Here is a 24740-nt window from a genome sequence, read left to right on the forward strand (position 1 = left end):
CAGTAAGACCTGCATCTTACAAGGCAACATTTGAGTCTTTTGAGTGCTAATACAAGTCATTTTGTCCCACCAAATCTCACCAATGAATAATTCTCAAATAATGCAATTGCATCCATTCCTGTTTTAGGATGTTCATGAAAGAACACACTACCAGTCATTCTACTACTTTTCATGACTTTTGGTCTAATTTCTGAGCAGAATGAACACATGCAGAGGTTCACAAAATCCTACACTATTGTGTACAAATAACTTATTTTAAATATTCTGAACAAAAGAAACAAAGTTTATTTCAGGATCCTCTTGGATTGGATGCAGGTTCAAGAGGGTTGAACATACTCTCGTATTTCTCTAATCAGCTTAAGTACTGCATTTAAATCAAATCAGGAGTGTGCAACAGGTAATGTTTATGGTATTTATGGTAATAAGGGAGAAATTCTGAAGTGGTTGAATGCAAATTTTTCGTCTCTCTTTTGTCTTGATAGATTTTTAGATAACATTGAAACCAGGGGCTGGAACACACACCACCATCCTGTTAGGGATCTTCCCGCACAGCGTGCTCTAAATGCTGCCATCCCTTAACTATTTTAAAGGCACCTGTACACTCACAAATAATAAATCCGCCATGGCACACTTGGAAATAACCCATCTCCACTTGTACAAGTTACTATGTTCAAAACACCTCTGTGTTTAAAATCCTTTCGCAGGGTTTACCAGATTTATAACCATTTAGGCTTGCAATCCAAAACCCTGGGTGCACGTCAGGCTGAGTTATTAAGTGTTTATAGAAATCTGATCAAATGGGCCATCGCAGGCTGGGGGAGCAGGGGCGGGGGTGGGGGCTGTGTGTTTGGCTGGGTAGCGAGGACAGCTCGGTCTCCTTTCGGCTGCGGCATCAAGAGGGAGCTGTGGCTCCGCCAGCCGCGCCGCCGCCTGCGCGCCCCGCCGAGCGCCCGCGCCGCGCTCCGCTCCCCGCGCTCCTCCGCTCTCCCACTCGCTCCTTCCTTTTTTTGTTTTCTTTTCTCTCTCTCTCTCCCTTTTTTATCTTTTTGTTTTCTATCCCTGCGCCCCCGTGCCATTTCATTTAAATGTATCTGTTGAAGTGGAGATAATCCATGCAAATCAGAGGCACTGGCTCCCAGTGCTCGATTCACAAAGAGAACTCAGCTTCAGGAGGTCACTCGTTCACAGCTGCTCCTCCCATTATATTTTTCCCTTATTGCAGAACTACTGCATGTATACAGTGACTGAAAGGACTCAATTCACTGCAACTGCTGCCTGGCTTTACTTACAACTTTCTTTAAAGGGGGACTTGCCTTCTATCACTCTTGCTAAGGTAGGAAGTCTGATTCTTCTAAAGACATGTAATGCCTCCAGTGTTTGCTCTTTATCAGATCCCACTATAATGATGTATATTGTTGTCAGAATTAGGTCCTAATAGATTTGCACCAGGTGCCTGATGCTTTTATTACTTGCGTGTATAGATACAACTGTTTAAACAGCTCATTTACTGTTTATTTAGCCAGCTATGTATCCTCTACCCCCTGGCTCTCTTTTCCTTTACATAATGGCAGGTAGGATCTGAGTGCAGAAGCTTTCTAATCTACAAATGTAATCTGCAGCCAAGTTTGTATGCTGTTTTAAAAATGTTTTCTAATGTCTGTGTAAGTAAATGAAGTGAACTGTACCCCCACAAAAGAAAACAAGAGAGCTTTCTGGCCTGAAACCTTAATAAGGTGCTATCTCTGGAGCAGAACAAACTGTTGAAAGGTTTTAAACAAAAATAAAAGGGTCACCTTTTACTTTGCAGTGTTGTAAACAAGGAAACTCCAGGCCTCACTGCAAATGGGCCTGTCATAAATTTAGACCACAAGATAAACATAGTTAGTAGAATTACCAGCAGAAGTGATGAAATGGAACCCTCACTATTCTCTGTTAATATTTGTTGTTTAGAAAGGTTGGACAGGCAGTGCTTGCTCTGCAAACAAAGTGCAACTCTAAAACAACTATTTGAATGAGATTCCTAAAAAACTCCTTAAGAAAAGGAAAGTCAGTCACTAAGGCATTAGTTATATTCTAATTTTAAGCATACATCACTTGAAATATTGCATCTGACAGCACACACTGGTTTTATGAAAGCAGACAGAAAATCTAGCATTTATTAATGTATATTTCTTTGAATATATTGTCAGAATTTAGGGCAGAAAATATAAATAGCTATATAAACAACTTTAGGTATGTTAAATCACAAGTAATGGATTTGAAGACTAATATATTGCAAAAATTAGAATTTTTCTGACTTGTACTTGTCCCAGAGTAAAGTTCTTGTTTGTTGTTTTGCACAGCTGGATTTAAAAAATGACAGCAATTAGATTTGGAGCCACCCTGCTTTTGGATAACTTGCTATCTAACATAGTCAAGTTAATCATATAACAGTTCTGTGATGCTTCAAACAGAGTTCAAAATGAAAATTTAGTTAACCAGCCAGGACAGAGAGATATTCCCAAACATATCCTGTCTAATTTCTTCAAGAACACTTGAGTCATACATTTTCATTTTATGTTTCTGGATTAGATATTTTTACTAAAAGTGCTTCAGGAGAGTATTTGCTCACTATATTAAGTATTTCAGTGCCTAAAACGTGCATATTTTCTCTTTGATATACAGTCTGCTTCTTGAACAAAAAATGCATTCTGATTTTGGAGTACAGTGCAAACCTAGAGAGCCTTGTCATTGTTAGCATAAAGAAGACATCTACACAAGTATTACTGTGCAGAGGGCAATCTTTCTTTCTCTGGCATTTGTAAGGTTACTGTACATAGAATTTCACAGATAAATATCTTTTGCTTCATGGCATTTTGGAGATCCTATTGGTATGCAGGTTACCCTGTGAGGATGGCAACTGAAAAAAAGAAATATGTTTTATAGCAGTGTGTAATAAAAGCCCTTCACAATGATGTAAGTGGAGTCTGACCTTTCTTTCTTATCCTGTAATTAGAATTTTTTTTAACTCTTTCAAGTGCAGAGTTTTTGAATAAATTTATGTTAGTGAGAAAAAGCATATATATAATGTGGAGGAACAAACATATATTTGTGATACATGAGTTTTAAAAGTAAAATTTAACAATCCTTTTTATACAGGAAAAAAGAGATATATTCTTCCCAAAAACTCAACTTGCTCCACACGAATAAATTTTGATTTTCAGAAAAGAGGCATTTGATACTGGCATCCTGCCTCCCCAGAAGAAAAAAAAAATAGAAAACAAAAAAGAAAGCATTTCTAAAAAACTACTTCTTTCATTTTGTGAAAGAGAGGGGAAATGCATTTTAGATAAGTGAGCTGAACTTAAGGAAAGACATTAAGGATCTTTTGTCTGACTGAATCTCTGGCCAGGGTAAAGTTGGAAAGTAAAGGTGATCCCTGTGGAGTTTAGCAATATACAGAGATGAGATTAGATGAGTCACCACTGGAGATATGGAAAGGGCTTTCCAAGGAAGATTTTATGTAAGTGGATTAAAATACTGTTGGAGCAGACAGCTATTTCCTGATTCTTTTCCATCTTTTACCCAATGCCCACTGTCTCACAGGGACAAAAGTGGTCCTTAGTGAGCCATCAGCAGCATTTCACGTTTCATACAGCTACTTCCAAATTATGTACTCAAGTTTCCTTTAAGTTCACCAGGTTTACTTGACACGACGCAGTTTAATTCTTTGATACACTGAAATAAATGAGACGAAACCAGGTTATGATGAGATATTATTGAGGCCTCTGAATGTATTTTCAGCAAACTCTCAAAGGAGCGAGACCCTGTGTTTCATTTCAGGCTAATTAATGCTGTGGAGTTTGCTAGAGAAGATTGTCAGAGACTTTCTGCAGCCAACTTCTTTTTCCCATTGGTTTGATTTCTTCCTCTGCCTCTGCAAACTTGACATTGCTAGAGTAACTCAGCCAAACCTCTCTTCTAGAAAGGTTTCCAGATTCTCTACTGTAGTGTGCCTTGCAGCAGGTCCATGGGACACAGCAAACCTCTAACTGTATATAATGCAGGGCTCTTACTCCTATCAGGCTCTTTTCTTCTGGTTTTACCATCTTAAAAGAATGCTTTAAGATTGGTATTAAGATCCATCCAACTTCTTGAAAGCCTTGTTTACAATCCTAAGCTAAACAACACTTTAAAAAGAATTCTAGAGAGGGGGAAGAAATGGGAATCTTAAAAAGTAAGTTGTAGAGCTTTTGAGAAAACACATGGCTAAAAATAGGAAATTTAATTGTCAACAAAGTCCTCGAGGATTTGTTATTAGTATTTTCTATAATTGCATAGAAAGACTATGTTCCCCACAGCTTCTCATAAAATTACGTACACAATTATATCATATTCTCCTTTTTTATTATTGCTTTGTGCTGCAGATTATTAAAATGTAATATTGCAGAGTATAGACATTGTATATCTTTTGCAGATAAAGTGTGCTTATACCTCTAGGGGTTAAAAGCTGAATCAGATCTATAACTTGCCTCCTGACAGCCTTTGAAGTTGCTCTTTACTTAGTTATTTATTTGTTTATTTGGTTGGTTGGTTTCTGTTTATTTATTTTAGTCTAAAGATTTGGATTGACAAGCTTTAATATATTTGGAATTCTTCAGCAGATGTAAAATGCTTGGTAATGACTGAAGTTAACCTGAGGCTTTATATATCCATCTTCCCCAGGAACTGCACTGAAGCTTTAGCAAGAGTTGAGAATTTTATGCAAACAACTATTCTCATGAGAACTTCTTCTTTTTTTTTTTTTTTTGTCCTATCTTACTCTCTTTATAACTTCTAGAGGTGTTTTAAGTAAAGTTGAACCCTTTTGCTTCCCTCTCTCCCAAATACCTGTCCTCGGAGTCTACATGAAAATTTTCACAGATGAAATGCACCAAAAGAGAAGCTGATAAAAAGAAAATAAGTGGAGTGGAAATGAATCTTTAAATGGCAAGTCAGTGAAACACTGAACATGGTTATCTGACATTATGTCAGTGAGTGTTATCTCTTGAGGAGAAATGAGCAAGAGCAGTCCACATAGGAAAAGTAATTGTTGCTTTACTTCTGTCTGTTTATTTGGGATAGCTTGAACTGCCTCCCACTTTTTTTATTTTTCTCAGTGTGAAAAGATTAAGTATTAGAAATGCAGCCAGTAGGCATATGACTCAAAAGCAAAACTCACTTGACCTTTGGACACAAAATATGTAATGCAAATGAAAAGCTAAGCAACCTCAAAAATCACTGAATACAAGAAATACACAGAATCTGGGTCAGTAGAAATTCAAGACTTTTAAAAATGAAAACAAAATAAACCAGTGAAATCACTTGGTTAGCTTAATATTTATTTCTCCATTCCACATCAGGGTATCAGATGTAGCATTTTTGTCCATCTTACCTGGGGCAAAAGGTCTGTGGCAAAATTCTGCATTAGTTTTAACAACTAAAACTGAAAGGTTTTGGAAAAGAATATAGGGGAAAAGGAGGGTAAAAGATCCTTAATCAATACATACATATTTGTCAAAAGCTAGGTTTTATAGGGCACAAAGAATCCAAAGGAATTAAGATGTGTTTAAAGTGTGTGATGCTACCAGTTCTTTGCTTAAAGGTTACACTTATCACATAAGGAACTTCATCCTTCCCACTGTTTTATTCTGCTCTTTTAGTTGCAGGGCTGGTTGGCTTTTTATCATTAGGGGGAATAACATGTAAAAATGCATGAGTGTGAATGGATAAAAATCTCTCACTCACTAGACACTATTTCTTACTTCTCTTCCTGCCAAGTTATGAAGGATGAAGGCAGAAAAGAAAAAAATTTATTCCATGTGAGACAAAGGACTGAGAGAGGGATACAGGTTCTGTCTCTGGAGAAATAAGGCTAGTCACAACAGGCCTCTGGAGCCAGGACTTTGATATCTGTCTTGCCCCTGCAGAAAAGTCTATGACTTAGAAATTGTGCTCTAAGGAAGAAGATGAAATACTTGTTAAAGTCAAGTAACAGTCCCCATGCAATTTTTGCTCCTCATGTTTGTTATGGCTGTGTTACCTGAGTTCACAGAATTGTGACAGTATAATGTCAGTTGGCAACCTAAGATTTAAAAAAGAAAAGAAGTTTCAGTATTTTCTCCAGTGAGCCTGAGAGTATAATATTCCCATTACCCTTAGAGCTGAGGCAAGAATTGTTTACCCGGAGGAGGGTACATATATTACATATACATACATATACACAGACATATATACACACACACATAGGGGATGTATATTTAGTTTTTCTTATGAAAATTTCATTGTCTGTGTTGAGTACAAACTTGATCACTGCAGAAACAGCTAGGTGAGTGAGCAGGCAGGTTGGAAGGGAGGATCCACAGGCATCCCATGTTCCATATTCCTTTGTTCTATATTTTAGCCATAGATTCAAAAGTTTCCGTTTTACCTGTCCAGTGAGAAATGTGTAACCTGGTGCCTCCTTTCTGAAGGGAGGCAGAGATGGTCAACAAAGAGATGTCCAAAAGTTGATAAGTGTTGAGCATGCCAGAAAACTGCAGGCATTGCTCAATGGTTTCCCAAAATCCATCTGCCAGCCCCAAAAATATGTCTATAAGTAAAAAATCAAAAATGTTTCACAAGTTCATGCTATATGACAGGATTTTATGTAAACCTAGCAGGATGGACAGACAGAAGGACACTGGAGAGTACTGAGGTAACATGGGGGACAGCCAAAGACATTATAGAGGACTGCTTAAATGTCCAAGACATGGTTTACAGTCAGAATTTTTGGGTTTAATTTATCTAGAAATTACATTAATAGATTGTGAAAAAACAAATACAGCATGCCATTTCTGGGGATCTTCTCTGTGTTGCTTGCTATAGATGTTTTCTCTAACCTTGCAGGCTCTTCACCAGGCTTCCCTCTATCCACCATAAAAAAACACCAATAATGTATCATAAAACCTGTTTAATTTCATACAAAAGATTATACTAAGTGTGCTTTTAATGTAATGATGTCAGTGGTGGATGATAACATGTATTAGGTAGTGCAAACTGCTGATTATCTGTCAGGATAAATCTGTTTATTTCAGAAATAGCAGTCTGACAACCCCCTGTTGTTAATCATGAAAGTACATGCTAATGCCAGGTACTGTTTGGTTGGAGCATCTCAGAGGAATGTGTTTGTTAGATTTGTGCTTTGACACTCTTTACACTGAGTTTTGCAAATTTTCTGTATATTTTTTTTCCACATTTTTTTTAATACAGAGGCTAGAACAAAGCTGCTGATCTATAACTTAGATTCACAGCAATTCAGAGGATGGAATGACTTGTGAAAAGAGAGAATAGATTATAGGATTACACAGTGGTTCAGACCGTGCCCATTGAGCGTTCATCTGTAGTAATTTCAGTGCAGACCCATTAGTGATGAGTAGAAAAAAAGCAAAATGAAAGTTAGGGAGTTCTTTTTTCCCCAAGACTCACTCCTCTTAAATGTGTTTATTTATTTTTCAGCATTTACAGCAATTCCTAATTATATCCTGCACTAAAAAGATCATCTCCATATGATGCTCATACCATTCCTTCCTAATGAGGTAAATGGCAAAGTGAACCAGACAGCTTTTATAATATTGTGAATTTGACCCAGATTTTGTGTTTTAGAAAATTACTACTATGTATTTTGAGTGAAACATAAATGGAATACCGAGGTACAGTTTGTCAAACCTTAGGTGAAAAGGTGTTTTATCTGACTTTATTCCATTTTAATCATTTCATGAATGCCATAAAAAGCTGAATAGCGTAATAAAAATTGATATTTATATTGACATTTCCGGATTCTAAATAGAAGCAGAGAAAATCTAAACAGTCCTCAGTATCTCTGCAGCTGTTCCTCCAAAACCATCTGAGTTCTGACTAATTCACTTTTTCTCCCCATATACCCTCAATTGGTGCTAATATAAACATCTCTCTCTAAAGCAATTTCTCTCTGGAAGATTATGCACATCTTCATCTTAATTCAGAATTTACATGTGTACTTTGCATATTTTTGCATCAGTATGTGTTTTTTAAATTAGATAAAGGTCACTGTCATTCATAATCAAGAAGAAGGTGCACAAAAGGTCAGGATTCAATAAAAAAACTGATTAGATGTAGAGGTTTGTTCATATGATTCAGTATATCATTGGATAAGTGGAAATCATGAGTCAACAAATTAACCTTGGTATAATGGGTTACTTGCTTCATTAGGATCAGAAATGAGATTCACAGTTTTTTTTCCAATATACTCCTTGTTTGTCTCCGTAATAAGAAGAAATTCTATGGTGTTAGTAGTTACATAACTGAGTATTTTTATAATTTAATTTGGCTTAAAATGTGACACAAATGACAAATTAAATTGAAAAAAAGAACTGAGGAACCAAATACATTTTCTATGCATATAACTATCAATGGAATAAAAATTATCCACTGTAAAAATAGAGAAGTTAATTTAAATTAATGGTTTGTTTCATATAGGCTTTAGCTTGAGCACATAGAAGAATCTATGATTGAGCCTGATGAGTCAGGCTTTCAAAATCTTGTGTCAGGAAGAGGTCTGAGTACAAGTGAGCCTGAACTGAGGGCAAAGATAAGCTTGTGCTCCACATGTTGATTCTGACACAATCTTTCCATATGTTCATGGGTAAATCACCAGCACTGACTGCATGGCCACTGCAAAAAATGCAAAATAGTAAGGGGGTTTATATTCTTGTGTCTGCAGACATGGGATGACCAGGAGGGCTGAGATTTTATGATTTCCACTACTGCTCTATTAGTTACACCATATTCTGCGTCAAATTGGCAGAGATGGGAATCCGCACTAGAAACCATCTGAGGATTCTACACAAATATTCTCCAGCACAGACAAGAAATATCAGAAGTACAAGACTCTACTTCCAAAAAAATCTGTCCTAGGAAAGACAGTATTAATTATACTATTGATATATTCTCAACTTTGGGCTGTATAAACTTGGTGCAATTTTTATGACTTCACCATAAGCTTTTCCAAACAGTTGGTTGTCTTTTTTTTTTCCATTGGACTTGGTTTTGGAATGTTTTTTCTTTTTGTCTGGAAATTATTGCAACTATTTCAAGCTCTACCATAGCTGAATGGTCTATTAGAAAATCAACATTACAATTAAAATAGTTATACATGTCAATGTTTCAGACCTTGTGTATTTCTGTGAGCTTTCTTCACGTCTGTGTAGAATAAATATCGAGTTACTACTTGTTCATTTTTTTTTCCCTTGGGCAGCATTCTGTACCTATTAAATCCTAAGTATGAAAGAAAATTAGACTTGCCTGTTACCACTATAAACTTACACCCAGTGATTTTTAAATAACATGTAGGTGATCTCCCTTCTGTAAACAGAGAGAATTGGAGTTGCTCATAATTAAAGCTGCAAGCATCACAATACAAGCTGACACTTTTCTGACATTCATATGCCTCATTCTCTCACAAAATGAAATGAAAATACACTGAACCATAGAGAACTTTTCTTTATTTACAATATTGTTTCCATTTTATGCAAGTTTAGCACAGACATAGCTTTATTCTGTTGTTCCATCCTTTGAAAGTCAGCTGTGTATGAGTAGGACTTTCAGCTGGGGCTTAGTACATGAGACTGTAGGATCTGCTCCTGATCATTAAAAGGATGAAACAGTTCCTTGTAATAACCTGGCTTAGCTTACTGTAACTCCCAACCCCCATTACTTCTCCTTCATAGGTTTCTAAGCCAGATGTATTTGACTACTTCCCACCTTACAGAGTTCTACTATGGGCAAACTCCTGATGTATGCTGGCCTTGGAGGTACCAAGGCACAGAACCAGCATGGAGGCTGTACCTCCATGAGGGGGTACATAAATTACAAGTGCACTCTTGAAGGAAATCCCCACAGCCTCCCAAAACAGAGCTGCAGCCCAGAGACAAAATAGCCTTGTTCCTTCTAGACATCACTGAGCTAGAAGACGTGTTGTTTCAGGAATGCCTCTGGTGGGACCTGAGCAGTCATGGACATTCAAACCACAGGAACGAGCCACAGCTAGCCCATATTCAAACACACGACATGTATGTTGGGTTCTCAGTGTTGGTGATTCACATTACAAACTGACTTTAGTTGAATCAGTTTCTTTCTAAGGTAGACATATCCTGAGAAATATCACATGGAGAGCTGGCACTAGACAGAATTCACCAGCTCCACCCCTTATTTCAATATTAGGAGCTCACTATGTGTTCAAGTCATTAGTTCTTGAATCTTGCTGCAGACCTAACACAGAAGAGAACTTTGGCTGCCTTATCAAGCCTAAGAAATCATACAGTTGAAGGAACATTCATTCTGTAATGTGACCATGTCCTGTGGCTGTCAGCTGATGAGGAAGATGCTCCTCACAGTGTCCCTTCTCAGTAACAGCTGCACAGTAACAACTGGAATTGAGATGGACTCCTCATGCTCATCTGAAGCTGAAGAAGTGACCTTGGGACACTGGACAGGATGATTTCGTGCATAATTCCTAAAAAGTATGAACAAAGCTAATCCCCAGGAGTTTTGTGGCCACAGCTATTTCAGCCAGTTTTGTGAAATATGGTAGGAGGTAACATAGGAGCAGGTGAGAGGAGGAGTTTATATGAAATGACCAGACTTCTTCAGTGTCCTCTCCATGAGGCAGTGTGGCCTCAGCTATTTTTGTCATTAGGCTGCTCTGGGAAGAAGGGAAGGTTCTCTTGTCCTTGCAATATCTGGACTATGATGCAGTATTCCCTTCCCACTCCAACTTCCTTTAGCTGCACAGATCTACCATATTGTGATTTTCTTAGTCCATTGTTTCTGTGGAGGAATCTCTGTGAAAAAAAGGTATTGAAAATCAAGACTCTCCTAGGTCTAACACTGATACCTTTGGAAAAGTCACCTAGGTGAATTTTTCCAAACTTAAAGTTGCGAATTTAAATTTCATGTTTAAGCATCCAAATTAGTGGTCTGATTTTAATGTGTGCTGACACTCACATTTTCAATTGACTTCAAAGGAAGTTGTGAGTTCTCAGAAGTCTAAACCTATGAAAATCAAGCCAGTTAGAGACTCAAACTTGAAAGGTTTTTCCCATACCATTATTGTTATTTGCATTACTTTAGTAGCTTGACACCCCAGTTATACGACTAAAGTGCTAGGCACTATATTTTATATATTTTTATTCTTATTTTGCTATATGTAAAACATGACATAGAAGGACGTAGTGATGATTGTTTTGTTAATATTTGTATACAGCTTTGAAAAATAAATAGTCTGTAAACACAAATTATAATTATTCATGGTAAAAACCACAGATTATAATTATTCATTCCTTTTTGAAAAAGTTCCATGGATTTTGAACCTGTCCTTAAGAAACAGACCTGATAACTCATGCAGAATACATAAAATAAAATTGAGGGGCCAAATTCATCATTTACTGTTAAAATATATGCTATACCTGTAGTAGTTTGAAGAGTAAACAGAAATTAAATAGTCTCATACTGTGTTCAATTTGAACAGAAATCCACACCATTTAACAACTCCTACATAATCCTCAAAGAAATTAAGTAGGATGATGAACCACAAAGCTTTCCTTAGAAACTTTTGTCTTATCCATACCTCTTTATTTTAGTTAATCTGATCCTTACTAGAAAATAGTAGACTCTTTGTACCTGGGACCTATGCAAAGCTTTCTTTTTTTTCCCTGTGTATTCAATAAATAAGCTGCTTTGAACACCTTTGATTTTGACAAAATGTTTTGCTTAAAAGAAAGTTTTTGGTAACAAATAAGTAAGGAATTTCCCAAAGCCTGTTTTTAGTTTAGAACTTTAAAATATGAAGTGTTCTTTGAATGAGTTTCCATCCTCTGAAAAGCTAATGGCTTCTGTAGCAGCATCCCCACTGACTTCAGTGACACAGCACAGCCACCGTGTGTGAGCAATGCAGCCATGATCTGAGGTTTTATAAGGGTAAATACAACACATAGAATCCACCAGATCCCTAGTTTTAGATCAAAACAGTGTGCAAGCATTTCTCAAGAAAAGGAAAACAGGATTTCTATAACAGAGCTTTTACTGTTGGTACTTTGGCCCATGGCTGTGACATCTCAATACAGGCACATTCCAGTGCCATCAGATCAGGAGTGCAGTATTAATATATGCAAAAGTGCACATTGGTAGTTTCTATTTAAATAAGACAGGTGGTTTAAAACAGATCATAACTGATTAATAAGTTTGTTCAGTCAGAATTTCATTCAGGCGTCAGGAATAAGTGCTCTGTCTGCTTGATAAATATCCAGGCTAAACACAAATGTTGTTATTTGTCAAATAGTAACTGTTATAATGGGCAATTCTTCAGGATCTTTAACAGCTATAAATTGATCTCCAGAACTCAGATGTCACAGAATAGCCCCTGTATTTCTCAAAGAATCCCCTTAAATAATCCAACTTCAGGGAAAGAATAGTACCAAAGAAGGAAATGCTTTAATTTACTCCAGGGACAGAGTATATTAGGCATAGTAAGGAGGATTTTACAAACAAGCAGCAAGGTTATTATTTTTCTACAAATCAGATAATATAGTAATGAATCTAGACAGTCATTGTATATCTTCCAATACTTAGGATTTTAATAGAAGTAATCATCAGGAATTCTATTTAGACTTTCAGACCTTTACATCTTGAACCATTTAAAATATTGATACATGATTTTAATCTGTATGGTGTAAACTTATTGATTTTTTGCTTGTAAACTGCACACTCTTCAGATAGATCAATTTTCACATTTACCATACCTAATTATTTTCTGTTTACTTCTGACTTTAAAAGGCATAGATTACTGGTAGCCCCCTTTCTTTAACTGACAGTTTCATGACAGCTAACACAATTAATAAAATAAAGCCTGAAAAAGAAATAAGTTGTATTTAATAAAAAGTTTAGCACAAGTGTTTGTGTCCCGTGAGTACAAAGAGCTGTGAATGTTTCCTTTATCTTGTAGTGTCAGGTAGCAGCATTAACAATATTTTCTATATTTCATATATAAAGTTCCAGGTGATTACAAACCTGAGCCTGGGTAGTGGAAAGAACTTTGCCCAAAAATGAAAAGAAAGACATATGCTCCTGAAAAAGGACCCAGACCCATATCTTCTGGGAGATCTGGGAAAGTCACTTTTTTGGAAGCAGCATAGAGAGATAAATGTGATTACAAAGGCTCACAATTCTAGCAGGTTCCCGTGGAATAGTACTTCAGAAATGTGAGGTGTGAAAGAAAGGCAATCTGTGCCAGATACTGATTAAATTTCAGTCATCTATCCAAAGCAGTCCCTAGTTGCTTGTAAAATGCTCCATGTAATTACAGGAACTACAGTTTTTAAAGCAATTTACACATTAGCCTTTCACTTGGGTTTCTTTTTGTGGGTGCATTTCTTCTTTGGAATCAATATCCTTAAAATATATGTAAATAAGTAATATGACTTTGCAGCCATATAGACTTTAAAAATTCCATCTCTAGTATTTTCTTCACAGATTCCTCTTGGCTTTTGAAAAAGCTTAACTGTAATAAAATATCACACTCTGGATGTTTAGCTAATGTTGTTCAGTGACCCCAGCTGTAAGTCACAACCATATTTAAAACTGTTAAGGAGCTAGGAATTGATGCAAAATCAAACCAGGATATATTAAAATGCTGCCAGGATAAAATAATATTAAGGGCTAAACTTTGTCCTTTGCTAGTTACACAGGTGCAAATATCAAACTTGGAAAATCCTTTCAAAACTTTGTGCGTCCTAATCTTCCAAATCTTCTCCTAGTCTTTGGGCATGGAAGGCTTTGCTAATGCAAGAGCCACTTACATAGTTACAGGATGAACACTGGCCAAGTAAAAGAGGTCTGGTTCATAGCTGTGGTATTCCAATTTTAAATTAATGTGTGAATTTTGGAAGGAAACTAAACTGACTATTTCATTAAAATTCTACTGGCTAAAAACAGAAGAAATGCAAGGAGTGAATTAAACTCCTCACAGTCAGTAAAACTGTTCCCACCAGAGCTGCACAGTGCAGCTGCAGGTAGCTTTGCACTTTTGTTGTTGCTGTTGGTTTACTATGTTTGTTCAAGGTGTCTTTTGTATCTGTCAAGCACAGAAAAGCTCCCCAGTTCTTCTGCACTTCTTTGTTACCAAGGCTATTATCCTAACTGGGGCTAATAATATGAAGCACATTTATGTTTGTGTAGGAAAACTAGGGTCACTAGAGATAATCCAGAAAGCTGTTCCACAAGGGATTATCTAGGATGCTGTTTTCCAAAACTGTCACATATCAGAAAAAGGGCAAAGCACTTGTAACTCTTGTGATTGATCCTCTGTCAAGTCATGATTGCTGTCACCAGCAGGTTACATTCCTTCAGCAAAGCAGTAGACGCTGCTGAATTTTAAGCTAAACCAGTTAGGCTTTCAGTGTCATATTCCTTTCCTTATCTCTTTCCATACCTCATTCTCTCACATCAGAAGACATAAATTTGTGACTGAAAAGAGAAGATGACATGGTGTATGTTACAATATCTCAAAATTAGTGCTCCCCTCCCAATAATATATTTGGTCCTGAGGAGTCTACATAATTTGGCTTATAGGTCCTGAAATGCCACAACTGAAGCATTTAATTTGCTCTAAGGTGAGAGGGTATGGAATGATTCATCTGATAAAAGTTAAATGCAGGCCTTAGTGTTTTATTAGACAAAACCATAGGTTTACAATTCTTGTGAAATAACAGATGTTTTTCAACCTGATTTTGAGATTAAATGCTTATATATGGCTCTGTCCAAAGATTCTGAAGCCACTCTTGTACCATCAAACATCATTGATTTGTAAGGTTGTGGTCAAGAATGTGAAGTGCTCTCTGTCTTTATCTCTCCCAAGAATTTTCTGTGGTTTTATTCTCTATCTTCTTTCAGTCTTTGAAAGTGTGCAGTGGTTACATCCTTTGTTCTCAGATATTCCATGAATTTTTTTAAGAATGTCTGAGATTTTTTTTTCCAGTGAATCTTGACATTTGTAATTTATTTGCATTAATTTACTGAAATTAAATATTTAGTATTTTTCAAGGGCATTTACTTTCAAATATATCTTTTAGTAAATCACATAGAGATACACCTGCTTTCCTATACACATATTAAGGTGTAAGTAAGATTTTTAGTTAAGCATTCACTTTTTGTTTTTTTAAAGTTTTCATTATCAACTCTTGTTTAAAATGGTTGTGGGTTAACTATAGACTTTTCTAAATGTTTCTCCACCAAGTGCCAGTCTTTACAAAACTATCTCAGGGACCCTCATTGGGCCAGTCTTTAACTTGCCTTGCATAAAAGGTGACGGTCTGCCTGCTTTGACTTAGACCTCATGGGAAAGCATTCCTGAGCAAGCAATGGAAAATGGCTTTTCCCCAGTGGTTTGTCACCTTACTCCACCAGAAGCTGCCATCCTCCAAGCTCTGTTTGTGGAGGAGTTTGTGTACACATTCCTTTGCATTACAGACAAAATGAACTGGAAAGCTTAATGGACTGTTGAAGGTGAGTATGAGCTAACCCAGCTCATTTTGTCTGAAATGGATTGAGAAGAACTCACATGACCTCCTTCCTCCCTCAGAGCCCCAGGGTAGTTGCTTCCCATGATGGAAAACAGCACCAACCAATTCCATGAGGTCTTGAAGAAGACTTTTTTCTGTGTCCTGAAAAGCAGGTTCATAACTCACATTACCTTTTCTTCAGCCTTTAGAGAAAGACTTATATCAACTGTAAATGAGGAGTTGACTTTTAGGGGAAGCTGAGCAACCAGCAATGAATTACAAGTAGGCAACACAGGTTTTTTCAAAGCTATGGCCATAGCCTCTATTGGTCATTTCAATTACTGAATGTCTAGGGGCAAAATGTCCAGGCCAAATTTAGCGAAGTCTGTAACAGCAGTAGTAAAATGCTGTCTCTGGAAAATTCTCTCTTCTCTAGATGGTGGTTAATTTTTTAAAATTACTGTCTAGGTGGCTGAGTCTTCTATTATCTTTAGCAAAGAAACTTCTGGAGGTGAAAGGCTCTTTCAAACAGCCCTATTCTGACTCCCAGTTTTTAACCTGTCTTCCTCCTTTTTAATAACCTGCAGAAAGCTTAATAACCTAAAATGTCCACACAAATATTCCAAAATATTCTCATGTTCTCCATACACATGAATGTAGCTTCTGTCTCCATTATTTCATACATTAGTAAGGCAACTGATTCATCTCTGCTACTCTTTTGCCCTCTAATATAATGTTTGAATAAGGAATCGTTAAAGTTCTCATTAGGTTTGTTGTGGGGTTTCATAATGAATTCCTTTTCACAAGCTGGAGAGTCTTTTGATTTTTGCTTGCATATTCATAGAAGAACTATGTCATAAACAAAGTCTAAATCTGGCACCACTCTTTTGCTAAGCCATGCTAAGACTGTGTTGTATCTTTCTACACTTTACCTCATAAAGAAAACAATGTCAATGCCAAGCATGGAAGGTGAAGAAGACTGCTATTTAAAGGATATTTCTCTGGCACATGAAGTACCATTGGAGGCACATCATAAACAAAAAGAAAGTACATTGATTTTCTTCCACAGGCCAAAATTCTGCCTTGGTCTATCCCAACAGAAAGAACGATATACTTCTGTGCAAGATTGTTCGGTAAAGTCCAGCTGCTCAGGTAAAATGAATGTCTTGCCATATTTACATATCTAGAGATATGTAAAAAAATACACATATTTCAGAGTTCTTTTTTAACCTACACTCTCCTTCTAACACAAGTTAGACATGAATCAATGTGATTTATCCTGTCAACATGAAAAGCATATATTGATAAATGATCTACATGGATACACTGGTCAAGCAGTGGACTCAAGCTTAACTGACACGCTTCATTCAAGGGCAAGTATATTTGCTTAGGGCAGCAAAAAAATTCTGTATCTCCTAATTATGTGGAGCTGAATTCTTTCTCTCCCTTGCTGCCAGCTTGCTTTTAAGGCAGAACTGGACATATCCATGACAACTAAATAGGTATTTTGCAAATTGTACTTAGCTACCTTTATGAAGAGGTCCAAACCACATATTGTATAAGCACTGCCAGAAATTTTATCGAGCTTGGCTGGAAAAACAACATAATGCTACATTCTTCTTGCCCATCAGCACCACAGAATTTTTGTTTTTTTCTCTACCCTCAGCTAATAGGCCAGTATTGCAGGCAGAATTTTGAGATGCTGTTCTTTTAGGGCCTTTTTAGGATACTTACAGAAATGTCAACAATAATACATAAAATCACTGTCATGTGAAATAATTGATAAGCTGATCAGTTCTCTATTCTATTTCTTTAATACATTTTCCCCAAGAATAATGATTATATTTATAGAAATATAATAATTTTCCATGCTAAAGCAAAATGGTATTTGACATTAACAAAAGGTCAGGTGTCATACTGTAAACCACAATGAGTATTGCTTTTAAAGATTATTGAATTAAGAGGTACATATATTTGACAAAGTATAGAATTCCAATCACTGCCATAGTAGCAGTGCCCTTTTACATGCCATGGATTTATTGACATTTCCTAACTGTAAAAATGCAAATTAGTTTGCATGTAACAGGCACTATAAATTTCAAAAATAAAAATGTCTCATTCAGGAACATGTATGTTTTCCTTCTGATTTTGCATGCACACATTTGAACACTCAAATATCTGTGTAGCCCATTGTGATTGTGGTTCATAGGGACAAATATATGTTCACTTTTTGAAGGCACTTTTGCATTGAGTATTCTCATGCAATAATAAACCATACCTTTGCCTTTTCTTGAAAGAATGGTGTCACTGCTCTGTAAACACGACCCAAGACTTTTCAGGGGAGTTAGTTAAAATGAGTGTGAGGACAGCATCAGAGCCTCTCCGTGGTATTTGCCCACACCACAGATCTGTCACAGTTTGGTGTGACTGACGGGCCCTAACTGAAGTCCCAGGTCTTTTAAGGGTCAGAATCACTGTTGGAATTATGCCAATGGCTGTCTAGAGAAAACACCAGAGCTTCAATAACTGCCAGGGTGTTTCAAGCTGTGAGGGCAAATTAACTAAAAAGGATTTTTAACATTGATAGGTTTGAATAATAATACTTTGCAAATGTAGCACCTTTTATGTGTTCCTGCAGTTAATAATAATAGAAAAGCCATAAAGAATCAGCCTTCTATTGCACAAAGCTGTGCCATGTTACTATAACACTCTAAGAAGAATAAACTGTTTATTAATGAAACAAGCTGAGTTTCACTTTAAAAGGATATTATACATTTCAATTCATCTGTATTTTCAAACAACTTTTCTGATAGTATCAAATGAGTTTCTTACAACAAGAGGTCGTGAGGTTTTTGTGGTTTGTTGTTGCTGCAATGTTTCTTTTAAATTTACAATAGATTTTTTGATATTTAGCAACAGAGCCCAAATTTCCCAGATTGGCCAGTTCCATGTTCAATGATTAAGAGAGAGATTTTAACCTAAAGATATGCCTTTTCAATAGTTTCCTGTATGTAGAATGACGATTCAGTGGAAGGTGGTTATCTAACAGCTTTTCATTTGTCATCCACTTATCATCAGCAAATGTGTCATTCAAGGCACCCTTAACTCTTCCTTTGTTCATCCTTTCTGGACCCTTCAAGCTTCTAGTCTCTCTCACTTCTTCTTCTACCTACAGTGTTCTCTGGTCTTTTTCCTTTAAGCTCACATCAGCTGTTATACCCAGGAAATGAAGTTTTTATTATAAAGGAGCAGTTAAAACTTAAAAAACTCTAAACTGTTGTGCTTTTCTGTCAATAAGTTGAAAAAATCTGAAAAAAATCATATAAAAACAAACAAAACCCAAAGACAAAATCTGGATGCATTGTAGAATCTAATAGTTTGTGTACAGTACCTCAGGTTTTGGTGTAAGAATTGCCATGGTGGATAGATTGAAGGCTTGCAATGCCAGCAGCACAAAGGTTGTCACATGTAATTCAAAGTCAGAACTCACTTTTCAAACACAGATACCTTGTCAATACTGCCAAATCTTGGATTTGGTCTATTAAATCAGCACTTAGGCAAATAAAACAGTCATTTGAGTGATAATTTCAACATACTAATGAGATATTCAGATGTCTGTAACTGAAAAATACACATTGGCCTTTTGAATTTAAGCCAAGACAGACTTTGAGTCTAAGACTTTATAGAAGGATCAAAATAATTTCTGAATTTATCCTAATCCTTCTGGGAGACAGGCAGATGGGATTAAAGCTCTTTATAGAGTCTTCACTACTTTTGGATATAAAACTTTATCATCTTTTTATTAATTAGTTGTGTTTTCGTTTGTATGCAGGTCAAAAGCATCCTTATTCAAACATCCTCACTTTCACTCTCATTCTACACAGTTCTCACCATGACACTGTTCCTGTAGAAGTGCCTACATCACTTCTGCTGAAACAAAACAGTATCACTTTTCTCTCTCTCTATCATCAAAACCAAGGTTAGCTGAGCCTAAAGAGGTCTGTGTTAGATATAAGTTTTGGCAGACACCAAAACCAGCTTTTTTTGATCTAAATAGTTTTGTTCATATAGATATCAAGTGTTTCATTTTTATTGTTGCTTTTTTTTTTACATATGCCTCAGTTTCCTAAAAAATGTTAAGACAATTAAAATACTGCATATAATATTTATCCTAGAGATGAAAAGTCTCTCTTATGCTTTATTTTTCTTAGAAAATTAACTTGAAAACTATGTCTTTAATTATGATTGTGACTTTCAAGAACTAAACCAAAGTATGGCTTAATGTCATTATTTTTTATTAATTTTTATTAGTATTAGTATGCTGTCTACAAGCATAATAATTGTCCCTACTTGAAGTCCACTCTGCTGAAATCATTCTAAAGAGGCTGGAAAAATTCCTGTGCTGTGTTTAAGTGCAAGATAATACAAATAGTATAAAGCAAAAGAAATGAGACAAAATTTACCAATGTAATCAGTAGTATTCCTTGCAAGCCTTACCATTCACAGGCGCAACAGAGCAAAGAGGGTTTAAGGAGGAATTTGAAGTGGAACAATGATGTGCTATTTAACAGACAAATTAGCTCAGATATTATTGGGCATGTTCTCTGCCTATTCTGATAAAGTAATCTATTTTAGTTTATTTGCTAGCTCCTTGAAATTGCTAGGTATCCATTTACTGGATTAATTAATTAAACATATTTAAATTATGCATTAGTCATGGTTTTAGAAAGTTAGAGTAAATAACATAGGCTTTATTAATTTTTCCCTTCTCTTATAATTTTCCTATCCTCAGTCTCTAATTTTCATCAATTTCATTTTCTCTTTTTTCCCATTCCTTTTAACCTTTTGTTAATTTTTTAATAGTGCTAGCTGTTTCACCATTGGCTGGGACAGGAGCAGGTGTCTTTTCTCCAAAGCGACACCAGAACGGATCCGTGGAACAACTGAGAACAGAGTTGTCCCTAGGGATGGAGCACACCCAGTTTTTCCCATGACAAGTTGTCAGGGCTGGAGGCTTAAAAAATTAAAGGGATTTTTTTTTGTTGTTGCTTTAAGTGAAATATTTTCCACCACTTTTATATTTTCAGAACATTGTTCTGGCCTTGTACAGGAGACAGGGAAATGTAAATGTCAAACATTCACTTCTGTTTAAATGGGCTTATTATACCACAATGTGTTGAGATTTTGTTTCCTACCGGCCGGTTCTTTTCACTGTCGTACCCTGTAAGCACTTTCCTTGCACCTGCCTGAGGAGACTAATCCTCTATTAAAACATGTTCAAACTGAGCAAAGGCAGAAATAGCAGCCATTTCACTCAAACAAAATGAATCAAAACCTTGAAATAAATTAATCAGGATAGCTTTGGAGAAGACATTTGGCTGTTTGGTCTGTAGCTGAAGCCTTGTTACCTCACTATATCCCATCTGGAGAGCAGGCTTTGCCCTTAGGGCATGGACCTGTTTTGAAAACCATGCAAAGAAAACTCCCTCCCATGTAGGTTCTCAGTGCCACTCACTGTGTATCAGTGCCACACTGACCTCATTATTCTGGGGGTGCAATCTTCTTGCACTAGTGCACCAATGACTGGCCATGCTCTCACTTTCTTCTCCAGGATCATGGCTATTTACTTAGATGGAACAGTAATAATATGGATAATGTGCATTTCTCTCCCAGCCTTGGTGCAGAGTTACACTCAACAGGGAGCTGTGGGAGCATTGCAGAGAAGAGTGGTGTCACTGACTGGCTCACTGGGGAGAGGAGCTGCCTTCACCAGACAACAAAGAACTGCAGTCTAACAGGGCAAGGGATGAGGGGAAATCTGTTCTGCCATGGTAAATCAGCAGGCTGAATCTGTGACCTCAAACTGGACTATCCAAGAACAGAGTCCTGTTGGACAGGCCTCATCAGTGCAAAGTACAGGGCTGATCACATTGCAGTCCTCAAGAGATAACTACATTTTAAAAAACCCTAAGAACACAATAACAACAACAGATACCCCTTATCTCCTAAAAGATCATTGCAGCTGCTGCTCATAAAGACAGGTAGTTAATTTATGGCATGAAGTCACATTTTTCTACAGCCAAACCCATCTCAGCTGATAAAACCACTATAGAAATCAAGGCTAGACAGTTCAATTTGCAGGCAGACAAATTATACAAACAAATATGTTTATGTTAGTTGCAATGAAATTTCAATTTCTTTCAAGTCCTAAGCTTTTTGTACTTTTTTAAGTTGGCCAATGAGTGGATCAGGTTGACATATGATGACAGTAAATTATTTACAGCCTAAAAAGTTACTTGAAAATACTTTTGCTGTGTATTTCCCAAGAATTTCAAAATTCCTCTGTCTTATCAGCAAAACCACTCACTAAAATTTTCCCTACAGGAAAGGGAAAAAAGGTCTGTGCTGTTGCTGAGAGACATGCCATACAACCTTATATATATACAAAAGAGAGCTGGATTTATGTTGGTTGGTTATTTTTCTGGAGGCCCAGGTGTGTCTAGATACTTCTCAGAGAAGTTGTATGGAGGACTAATTTAGAGTAATACACACAAAAACAGGCATAAATAAATCTGCAGACAACACCCCTTAGCTTTCAGAAGCTCAAAAGGTACATTGTTTTATTTTAGTCCCAAGTATTTTGATATATATGATTTGGTATCTGCTGAAAAGATTTTTTTCCTAATGCCAGCAAAACACAATTAATGATAGCATGTTTCCAAATTAAGATTACTTGGAGCACTTGATTGTGATTTTGATTACAGATTCCCACAAATGCTTAAAAATAGTAAGAACTCCTTTACAAGTGCTTCACAAGTTTCACATAGGCAAAGCAATTGTACACCACTGGTCATTCACAGCCTGCAGAAGAAGCCTCTTAGTATGGCAGGATGCCAGGCTTCTGCCCTTCCTACCATCATCTGTTTGGGCAACTCGGCTAGCTTCTGATCGGCACAAAAAACACACTCTAGAAAGGGCAAAGACAAAAAACTACAGAAGTTCAACAGACTGTTAAATCTTAAGTCCTCCTGAGGTACAGCGTATGGGCCAGTTTGTGTTAATGGTTGTTCTTCTAGACAAATTCTAGCCCCTAGAGACACCCTGAGATTTCCAGCCCATGCAATACTCTAATTCAATCTTTGAAGCAACATGCCACCAGTAGGAGAAAACATTGCATATGTGAACCAGTGGAAGTTTATAAGACCCTGGGGGAAACGCATTAATAACACTGCTGAACTATTATTGGAGAGTTTGGGTTTGTTTGTGTATATTTTTGGGGTTTTTTTTGAGGGGGAGGTTAGGGAGGGTGTAGACAAAATTAAAACTTCTTTGAAATTTCACACTATACAAAACAAATGGAATCCCTAAATATTTTAATTTCTAGATTATACCAAGAATATCTGGGTACAGCAGTTGAAACAGCTTAACATTAACTTTTTCTTAAAATTTTGCTAATAAATTTCTGTGTCTCACTTCCAAATTATCAGCAATGATTTTTAAATATGACCCTTTAAATACTACACTATTATTCCTAAAGCTGCAAGATCCACATAATCTGAACACAGTAAGACATAACCATTGTAATTTGTGATGAAACTCCACTGATTTTGGTGGACCTAGCCATGATGTGATTAAACATGACATTTTATTGTTCGAGTCACCTTATGCAGCAGCTTTCTTTCACTTATAAAGCAATATGGTCTCATGTATTCTTCTTGTCCTCACTACTGCTTTTGAATTACTTTAGGAACAGTTGTAAATAAGCAAAGCTCATATGATTTTCCTATTATCTACTTACAAGCTTTAGATTCCAAAATGGATTGTATCACATATGGGGAGATACAGATTTCAGGGGACCTGTATCTGATATAAACACGTGGCTCATGTTAACATTAATGAGAAACTTAGATAGCACTTCTCATTGAAACATCTTGTATGTAACAAAAATAAACTAAAGACATTTTTATTCTTTACTCAAAAAAAGGCATGGGACAGAAATATGCATTCTCATGCCTGGTCATTGAAGGAATATGTAGGTTATGAGATACATGGTGAGAGAAGTCACAGATTCTTCTCAATCCATTCAGTTTTGAAGGTCTGAAAATCAGAAATGTCCTACTGTAGCCAATTTAAGAGACTACAGGGATACAAAAGAATTGTGCTGATACTGTCTTCAGGGATAACTGTAAAGCTCATTCTCAGCCAGGTGATCTGTTCATCTAATGCAGTCCTTTGTTCTACACTGTAAATGTACAGCCTTTCTCATCCTGCCTCCTCCAGCCCAGATTTCCCCTTTATGCTCCCCTGAAATCGTGGTCTTTGACTCAGATCTCACAAAGTCTATTTGGCTGAGGAATATCCTCACTTCCTGCTGTTCAATACCCTGAGTAGGGCCCTAATTTGCTGCCTGAGTTAACTTCATCCAAGCCATTGGGCGCTTGCAAATCCCATCACAGGGACTTCATGATATTCTTAGCTCTATTTTATTCTGAAAATCCCACTGCCCAAGTTTACCATATTATGGGAGTTTCATTTCTCTGTGAAAACACAAACCTCAAAGCTGAAAAACAAGAAATAAATAATAATCCAAATTATGGTTGTTGGAGGGGTTTTAATCTCTTTATTTCTGAGACAAGCTCTTGATTTTGCTAGAAGCATAAATCATGATTGTTAAACACTTAGCTATTCTGTACCACTCAGCTAGGAAAAATATTATTTCAAGAAAATGAATTTTATAGTATTTCATCTTAACCCATTATTCCTTGTATTTCAAAGAAAAATGTCAGTGCTCCTCATGCCATTAATGTCTATCATTTTCTGTTTTGTTGTGTCTAATACCCTAAGCATGATACTGTTGAGGCCAACTCATAAACTGAAGCTCAACTCATAAACTCTGCCTGTCAAATGACATGTAATGCTTTGTAGTGCCTAAAAACTGTTATGGAGATTTAACTAAATCTAAGGATAGAATTCATCTCTAAGAAAACACACAGAATGACAAAAATGTTTAAAATTATCTCATAACAAATGCCAAAAGAGGAGGGGAGGAGGGGTATATTTTTCCTTTAGCTGAATTTTTTAGGTGTACTCCACAGCCTAATGTTTGTTACTTTTACAAAAACACTTAAGAAATTAGAATAGATTTTGAAA

The 24740-nt window shown here is 36.5% G+C and overlaps 1 protein-coding gene across 5 annotated transcripts in view; it reads left to right on the forward strand.

Annotated features, from left to right (window-relative positions):
* The first annotated feature begins 931 nt into the window (after positions 1–931).
* ADGRL2 (adhesion G protein-coupled receptor L2) overlaps positions 932–24740 on the forward strand; it is a 385203-nt gene continuing 361394 nt past the window's right edge. For 3 of the 5 annotated variants that reach the window (XM_072933002.1, XM_072933009.1, XM_072933003.1), the window contains exon 1: positions 932–1333. The gene's annotated coding sequence lies outside the window, so the exon portion shown is untranslated. Of the gene's footprint in view, positions 1334–7515; positions 7596–24740 lie in introns of all 5 variants that reach the window. The other 2 variants (XM_072933004.1, XM_072933007.1) reach the window with 1 other exon arrangement.

Source organism: Taeniopygia guttata, chromosome 8 (genome assembly GCF_048771995.1).
Source record: "Taeniopygia guttata chromosome 8, bTaeGut7.mat, whole genome shotgun sequence".
In the NCBI taxonomy this organism is placed as follows: Eukaryota; Metazoa; Chordata; class Aves; order Passeriformes; family Estrildidae; genus Taeniopygia; species Taeniopygia guttata.